The 9,328-nt window shown below is 41.4% G+C and overlaps 1 long non-coding RNA gene across 1 annotated transcript; it reads left to right on the top strand.

The window, feature by feature from the left end:
• Window positions 1–1,625: 1,625 nt before the first annotated feature.
• Window positions 1,626–8,713, top strand: LOC311271296. The gene is made up of 3 exons (XR_014624399.1): window positions 1,626–1,739; window positions 2,257–2,333; window positions 8,468–8,713. It is a non-coding gene; the product is annotated as an uncharacterized lncRNA (long non-coding RNA).
• Window positions 8,714–9,328: the final 615 nt, after the last annotated feature.

The following is a 9,328-nucleotide window of genomic DNA, read 5'->3' as shown; positions in this document are numbered from 1 at the left end:
CCCTTCCTGGTTTTTTAACTGACAGTCTCTGGTGAGCACAGAAGGGTGGCCAGGAAACAGCATGTACCTGCAACACTGCAGACAGTTTGTATCCTCTAAATAAAAGAAAACTCTTTTCCTTATAATCGATTGTGTGTCTTCTGCATTTTGCAACACAGAAAATATCTTCTTCTACTTTTTCTTTTTTATGACTGCGGGACCTTGCAAATTCGATGCATTGTAAAAAATGTATATGCATCAGCAGGGAGATCGAGCAGCTTCTTCCTAACCCTGATTTTTTGGGGGGGGGGTTTTGCCAGAGAGAAAAAAAAAATGATGAAGCACCTGCGTTGCAGTTTGGGGATGCAAGATATTGTGAGACTGGAGGAATACAATATTCTGATGAGGGACTTGGGGGTCACATAATGGGAGCCGGGACAGACATTGGCCCTGGAAGAGGTGGAATCCATCTGAAGCAGCACCTCATGGATGGATGACCTGGGAAGATATAGTCCCACTGGCGTAGATAGAAATGCATTCTGCCAAATCCAATCTACTCGTTGGACATTATGTTTTGGAAAAAAAAAAAGGGGGGGGAGAGAAAGACGAAGGGAAAGATAGTGAGAGTTTCAGAAAGAAAGAAAGAGGTTGGAGGCTTCACAAAGATCAAAAAGGAACAAGTAAACAGGCAAGAGGTTTTTTTTTTCTGCAGAAAGAAAATCAGAGGATTAACTCAGCAAGCTGCATGTATCAAATCTCCTGACTGCTAAACTCAATTTGAATGCAAACTTTGAAAAACGTGGTAAAAACATGGCAAATTAGGCATCGAAATCAAATTATATTCATTTTTAATGTTTAAAGTTATGAGGCAGTGAGTCAAATCCTTTACTCTCTAAGTCAAAATTGAGATTCAGTGGGAGTAAGCCAACATTTTGACTCAGTAGATCAAACTTGTGATCTATTAAATCAAACTTAACCAACCATGAGAAAGTAAGGATTAGAAAAAATGAAAGATGAAAGTCAAAATACTTGAATCAGCATGAGGGCTGGGGAAATATATACCATATATGTCATTTGCATTTGAGTATTTTACAATAACAGTTTGATTATATCCTGGTGGCTTTCTGCAGATGAGGGCAAGTTCAGATGAAAAAAAAATCATCCTTTAGTGAAAAATACACAACAAAAGATAAAAATTCAGTTTGGTACAAAGTTCGGTTTCTCAAATTCTCTTCCATCTCTCTGCCATCTCTGGCAGTGTAATCACTTCGGTTCAGCTCGTTCCCCACGGGTAAATCCTCGTCTCAAAGAAGTCAATAAAGGATCTCTGAAAACATCTCCAACACTGTCGGAGTTACCTTCCAAACCAGTCAGTCATTTGTCTTTGTGCACACAGGATAAGTGTCTGGAAGTTCAGCGGCAGGTAACCAGTACAATGTCAGACAGCTGTGTCAAATTTTCCTTTTTCTTGTTTTCAGAGATGACTAAGAACATTTTGATTTACTCTGTGAGATACTTTGTCATTGTTGAGTTGAGCTGCAGGCCGCGCCCATCTCTGCCTGAGTGCATCAGGTTTGGGTGTGTCTCCATGCTGAAGGCAGCTGATTGAGGGCACCAGGTGAAGATGATCTGGAAATCAGGGGGTTTGGAGGAACTCACTCACAGCACAGTGAGGTGTGAGAGAAATGGTTGGAGAGTCTGGACTTGGAAAAAGGAGACTGCAGGACTAAAGCTTGGTTCAAAGAAGGAAGAAGGAGCCGGTGAGCTTTCAGTTATGTGTCTGTGCTGCTTGTATTGGGGTTGTGGACTAATTATGTGATGAAATTCACTTTAAAATGTAAAGTATTGAACAAGTTATGTGATTAAAATGCAAGTTAAAATGTTATATTATAAAATCATGTGGGTTGAAAGCACAGTTAATAAGGTGGTGTATTTTTAAAAAGTATTCAAGCTACAAGTAGTTTGATAAAGAATGATGTGTGTATTTACGGGAGTTAAAAGCTGACAAAAGTAAAGTTAAAATCATCATTAGATAGTGCTTTAAAATGTATTTAATTCATTTTGGGGGTTTAAGTATGGGTAGTTTCCACTTATTTTCAAGATTGATTTCTAGAACCTTTTAAAAAATTAAGTAGTTGATTTTGGGTTATGTTGATTGATTATGGATTCTTGGGTTACATTTTTCTTGACCTTCTATTTGTGTATTAATATTAGATTTACCACGTCATGATTCTTACTGTAGTACTATGTTTCATCTTTTTTGTGTTTCCCTCACAGAAAAGTGCTTCCACAAATGGATCTTTGAACCCTGAGGGTGCGCTGGGTCGATGACGTTGTTACTGCGACTAATCCAGGTCAGCAGAAACTGATGCTGCTTTAACTAAGTGTGCAGCTGAGCGACTGTACAGCGTCTAAACCTGGTCTATTTGGAACAAACCTCACATGAAGATGTTTTCTGGGCTCCTTCAAATGGAAACTGGTAACTGGCAGTCAGCTGTGCACACTAGTTAGTCACACAGTGTTTCATACAAGTCATGCATCTTTAAACAGGTGCTGTTTCTGGGCACTTTTTGTTTTTTTTACGCGTCTGCTGTTACACAACAGAGAGTGGATGGATTTCCTCGCCTGATGTCATTTGACAGGTCGTCCTCTATTTGGAGTGCGTTAACTCTGAAATTGATTGGTTATGCTTTGTGATAATGTAGCCTGCAGCCCAAATTTTTCACTTCTGCATATTTAAAAACCCCATCAGTTCTCATTTAACATTTCCTGAATATTTCATTACATCATGCTTTGTTCTTGGGATGAGATGGAGTCCAGTGCAAATGTTTTTTCTAGCGTTAAACTAGTTCCAAGGAGCTTGTTGTTAAAAAGTGATTTGGAAATTCTGTTTTATATTTTCTCTGTGTTGCCACGTGTCACTGCAGTTACATCCAATATTGGTGTACGTTATATTTAGCATCAATTAATGTGTGAACATAGAAAATCTGGCTTTGTTAGAAACGGAAATATATGAATAATAAATCAAGTTTGAATTATATTCTTCATAATTATCAGAAATTATTATCTTAGAGTATATTCAAACATGAAATGTAAACATCTTTAATGCATGAACGTTAGTTAATACATTCATGTTTCAAAATTTTATCATAATTTGTTTAATCGTGATGAATTCTGCTCTCGACTTCAAATCATCCTCCAACCATTTGCATAGTAAAGCCCACACATCGCCGGGGATTAAACACACTCACACAAACAATTGCATCGACATTACCTCTGGGTTCAGCTACTTTACAACCATTTACTGTCAAACCGGGTCTGTGTTTTGAACACTTTGTGACAGCCCGGAGGAAGGAAGCAAAGGGAAGGGAGGCGAGGCATCGGCATCGATTGATCCGCCGATGTTTGCTATCAGGACCACTGCAGGGACATGACGGCTAAGAGATAGTCCAGATCTAGGATCCCATTAGGACACACACAGTCTGCTCCCCCCCCCCCCCCCCCCCCCCAACATCGCTCCCTCAGATCTGCTGTTTCAGACCATCAGGATGGCCTGATGGTATTAGCCCCCCTCGGCCATCTCTCTCTCCCTTCTCCACCATGATCCATCACTAAAAACACCCTGCCTCCAGGCCCCTGCTGGCTCTCTGATGCCTCTGATCAGGTTAGTGATCGCGCTCAGGCTCCCTGGGTGAAGGCATTTCTAACCTTCATTCTTTAAAAAGATTTATTTTCAGGGGAGATACATTGTCACATTTCATTTACACACTGTGGCTTTTGTCACAATTCCCTGAAATTTGGAGATTTGTGAAAACCTTTATTTAATCTGTAGCATGTCAATGACAGAAGCACATACACCCAGACAAACACATTTTCAGACTTAGGACCACTAAGCATTACACCACTGTACTCCTAAACATTGCAACAAATGTGGGCCGACTGTGCTGGTTTGGATTGGCGTCTTCCAGCAAGAGTTTAATTCCTTCTGCAGAGATTATTGATACTCAGCATTTAAACAGGATGTATCGTCCCAAAACAACCAAATAGGTTAATTGCCATCGACTCCCGAAACAAGATATATCGCCATTCACAAAACAACATGACAGCGTGCAGCGACAGGCGTACAGGACCTTCCTTGGGCAAGAACAGTACTTGGTTAGGTTTAGGAAAACATCGTGGTTACAACTTCATGTAAAAAAATACCTACGTTACGTGAGTACGTGCAACGAAACTTAACCAGGATAGTAAGTTTAAAAAAAACGCACTGTTGACTTCTGGTTTTACACCAAACAGCAGCCTCCTGAGTCAAAGTCCTGCGCTTGTTCAATCCGACCATCCATCTCTGAGCCCGTACCTCAGCAGACCTGTTGCTCTTTATACTGCTTGTGTCCTTTTTAAACCTTTCCAAAACTGAAAACACAAGGTCAAACAGGTAAGGAATTAAATAAACAGTGTTTATCTGCTCCAACACAAGCTGCAAACTTTAGCATGTCCTTCTAGAAGTTTAACCTAGATGGCATTTTGCAAACCACGCATCAGTTAGTTCTCGTCTAAGAAGCCTTCGTCTCTATATCGGTAAAAGTGAAAACATAATGATTCAAATCGAGTGTAACATACTTGCAATTGGCCCTGATTCAATATATTTGGTCATTAAGGGAGATCAGCTCTACTTTTCTGAATCCTACAGTTAAAGTAGCATGCGTGGGCCCCTGACAGCTCCTGGCCCTGGTGCACTGCACCATCGATAGCAACACCAGAACAAAATAAGTCTGATCTTAGTTTTACTTATCATACTTTTTCCATGTCTTCTACTCTGATCAGCTGATGAGGAAGGAGGCTGATTGTTACCCAGGACATGCAGCTCTTAGCCTCAGTATTTTAACACAATATCATCTTTGAAGCCTTGACATCAGGTCCATAGTTACGAGTCTTTTACATATTAGGCTTTATGACATTAAATATTATGTCAGACTGTGTTTTCAGCTAATACATGGAGCATACTTAAGCTTAGTTAGCTAGCTTGCGACAGCTGATGAAATCTGCCAGTAACATTTGTCTTTTCAAGTGGCAGAATTGATGGTTGCTGGCAAAAAATGAGAAGCCTGTTTTTTCATACTTTGCACACTTGAAGTCCCTGTTGTTCCCCAAAAAAACTACTTTGAAATGTGAGAGGTAAATCTGCCACTGCTAACACAGTGAACAGCCGGTGTGCTGTGCAAAAATGGAAAGACTGCAACAATATTTAAGGAGGACAGAGCTCAGCTGACAGTCGATCATAAACTTAAACTTCCACCAACCTATTGGTATACACCACTCCTTGAATTTCCCGTTTACATTGAGAATAACGACGAGCACTCTGTGTGCAGATAACTCTGAAGTTGCAGCAGCGAGGCCCAGGACACAATTAGAGTTCGAGAACTCAATGTTCCACTTGACTGAGGACAAACAGACACCGCAACCCAACACCATGCAAATGAGTCCAATTAACTGCAATATCACTGCACAGGGTCTGCCTCTCAAGCAATCAAGTAAGCAGAGTGTTTAATGGATTTTGGCTGAGCTGCAGAGCCGAGTGTGCAAGTACGAGCGAGAGCTCTTCTAAATGCAGCGCGAGGAAAAATACTTGCACAGCATTTTATTTCTGCCGTTATTTACAACTACACAAAAAGCCTCCTTGGTATCGGCGTTATCGTTTTTTATAGCGCGCCACTGCCAGGATCATGGGAAATGTAGTTCTCCACCTGGAATAGTTCTTAGTGTTTCTCTTTCTCCCACACCGGTTTGTTTGCCAGCGTCAGCCCTCTTGACAGCAACAAACTAAACCCCTCTCTTTCTCCGGGTGAGGGGAGGAGAAAGTCGACAATAGGTGCATCAGAAGACGGGGAGGCAGGTGGCAGCGAGGGGAGGGTGCAGGGAGGCGAATATTGAGTCGAGGAATGTTATGCGACTGAAGCGAAAAGGTGAGACACGGAGGCAAGGGTGAGGAAGCTGGCAGGCAGTGAAGGAGTTCTGAGAGGGGATATAGATAGAAGTGTGTATCCCTGTGGCTTTTGAAGTGGGTTATGAAAGTCAGGCCTAGAGTCCTGTGGAGTGTGTTCTTATACTACTGAGCTGAACAATAGGGGGGCTCAACACCTCTCCTGCTAGGGAACACACAGTCTGAGGTGCTTCAAACATCATAAACTACAACCTAAACACTTGTGTGAAAGAGCGAGTCTTTCTTTGCCTTTTTGTAGTGTGTTCGAGCGTGCATCCCTGTGCTTGTGTCAATACGTTGCTCCGTCTTTCAGTCGTGTCTCGGAGGATTTGTGTCTCGTCACAAAAAAAAAAAAAAGGTAAAACCATCCAACTTTGTGTAGTTCCCAAACTGTTTTCCTGTGTACCCACAACTGTCCGCCCACAATAACGACAAATCTTTGAGTTTATTTTCTCCCCTCCGCTCGGGAATACTTCACCATATGTGTCAGCATTTGTATAACGAACCTGCCGGATATCTACATGTAATTATCCCAAACCTCAGGGAAAAAAAAAGCTTCTCTGTATTGCGGTGCTGTTTGCCAAAAGCCCATTGGATCAAATTGCCAAGCTGGCTGAACTACACTATAACACTAAATCAAACTGTATTTAGCTGGGGAGCTTCCAGCTAGCCCCAGCACTGCCTCTCTGTTTCTCACACCTATTCCCCACTTTGCTCATTTTTCTACTTCTCTTTCTGTCTTCATCTCTCTCTCCATCCGTACTGCTTCCATTTATAGTCACTTCCCCTGATATCTTCCTCCCTCTTTTCCACTCGCCGTGCCCACCTCTCGATATCTTATACAGTACGTGTGTGTTTGTCTCATTTCCTTTTCACTCGCTTGATTATATTCTCTCACTTTTCATTTTTCTTTACAGTTTCTTCCCACAGGCTGGTAAGATAAGGAACTTGTTATTGTTCCCTTTTATTTTTTTTAAAGAGTTCATTCTGGTTTCTCAAGGCAAGAGAAGATGTAGGAGTCTTTTTTCAATGGCTCGGATTTAGCGTTGAGCTCAAAATTGATTTCTCCTCCGAGTAAACTTCTGAGTTGAAGAAGAATGCCACAGTTTTATTCCCTAAAGATGCAGTATTTCTCGTACTGAAACGTCATACCAGGCAAAAGTTATGTTACAGGCTCAGGATGAATCATGGTGGTCCATTCTAGTGCAGAACACAAAAACATATTCATGATAGAGTAGTCATTCAGCAACACTGTTCACATCATCATCTTGTAAGGTCTGCTATCGCTAACACTTCTATTAGCCTGCCATTGCTAATGCTAACATTAATGTTAATGTCTAATGCTTCCAGTGCATAAGCTACATGTACATTATTGCAGCTTTGTATTCAAATCCACAGTTTTAACTTTGTTTCTTTCTCTAACTGCACAAAATTGTTGCTAGTTTTGAAAAAGGGCCGGCTTCCAAAACGTCTTTGTGCACAGTCCGTCTCCACACTACACTATCAAGTTCATCTCAAATGTTCTGTAATTGTCGATATCTCTTATGGGCCACAGCTGTCATGTACTGTATATAACAACTATTATTCTGCATGGTTGAATCTCTGGGAGTGACAAGGTCACATTTCACTCAGCGTGCCCGTTTATCTGCGACCTCAGCTGGAGAGGTCTGTCGGCGTATCTCTCTCCACGAGGAGCTGTCTTTTCGAGGAAGAGCTCTGAGGGACTTTATCTTGAGGAAACTGCAACTGGAGAAAAAAAAGACTGATCTAAATCTGAAATAAAAAGCAGATTTGCCATCATGCAAACACATTAAAGCGTACACATTAAATCTCATGTTTAAATGACCTCCTATCAGAGCTGTTTGAGAGCAGAATGTAATGCCTTCTCAAGCAGTCCTGCTGTTGTTTCTTTACACATAATGAAACAATTTACAGGTAATTGCCTCCTCTCTAAGCTGCTGAGGTGTCCAGTGTCTGGTAATGACAGTGCTGTGCACGGAGTGATAATCCACAAGTAAACACGTTCTGTGTGATTTAGGTTTAAGAGAAAAGCAATTCTCTGGGGTGTATTCTGAGACCATGTAGCACATTACAGCAAAACAAGTGCACAGATGAAACATAGATGACATTTCTGCATTATTTACTTGCCTGGCATTTACACAGAGAGAAGCTACAAATGGAAAATCTACTTCTGTGACTGATATTCTGAGCTCAACCAAGGTCTCAGAGTGGATGCACGATAACCTTGGTGTGTAATCGACAGAAGTTTTAAAATGAAGTGAACTTTTCTTCCATTATCTTCCATTATCAGAGGCTGATGACACTTTCATTGCATACGCGACACAAACTGTTGACAGAGTAGCTGTCTTACTTTGCCCAGTGAACGTTAGAAGCATTGTACGTCTGCATCTGCCAGTTGGCCATGATAATAAGGGCATATGTTAATTACAGTCAAAAAAAGACTTGGCTCAATTCCTTTTATAATTTTCTACCCCTGTCTCTCGTTATCAGGTGCCAACTTGCCCCTCACAACAGAGTTACAAGGAGTAGTGGTTGAAATCTCCCTCATGGCCTGATCAGTCGATGTACTTGGCGAGAACGGACACGACCGGACATTTCCAGTATGTCGTCTTAAGCTGTGATGATTTCTCTTGCATTATCACTACCATTATCACATATTATGATATTTGCCATTAATCTAATGGAGATAGAAAAGCGTGTTTGCTCAGTCATCGAATAAAAAAGAGCACTGCTTCATGACGTGGCCACTAGCGGGGCTTTGTAGGTGAACATTAGCAACCTTTGCTCCTACGGGCCAGTCTGCACTGATATCAGAGGTTAAATTCTGGGCATCTTATGCCGTCAAAGAGAGTAATGCAACATTGAAATGCGTCACATTGTTGGACTGTCATGCCCGTTTTATGTTTGTTATAAAGAAAAGGACTAAATACATTGAAACGAAGGAGAAACGAGCGTTCCTCTGAAAAAACTCAATGTTAAGGGGGCCATGTAGCCGCAACACTTAGCCCTCCCCCTCTATCCCAACAAGAATATGAACATTTTGAAAAGAAAATGTGAGTATACATCTGTATCAGCATCAGCAGTCGCCCAAAATGAGTCCTAAGATATTGGCATTATCAGAAATTCAATATCGTGCATCCCGACTTCCATTATTATTACGTAAATCTTCCTTAATGTCTGACTTTCCTTAATATGACAGCACAAGCACGGACTATAAAGCTTAAGGGTCCACCTTATGCCTAACCCAGCACTTTTAAAGCTCTCTTAACCGGCGTACGGTGTCATTAACCAAACATTCCTCACGTTGCAGCGGGCACAGACATTTGCTGTTAGCGGCGTGTTTGACAGCAG

This window comes from Pagrus pagrus (assembly GCF_965226575.1).
Source record: "Pagrus pagrus genome assembly, chromosome: 16".
In the NCBI taxonomy this organism is placed as follows: Eukaryota; Metazoa; Chordata; class Actinopteri; order Spariformes; family Sparidae; genus Pagrus; species Pagrus pagrus.
Note: the sequence above shows the minus strand (reverse complement) of the source record. Positions and strands in the feature narration are given on the sequence as shown.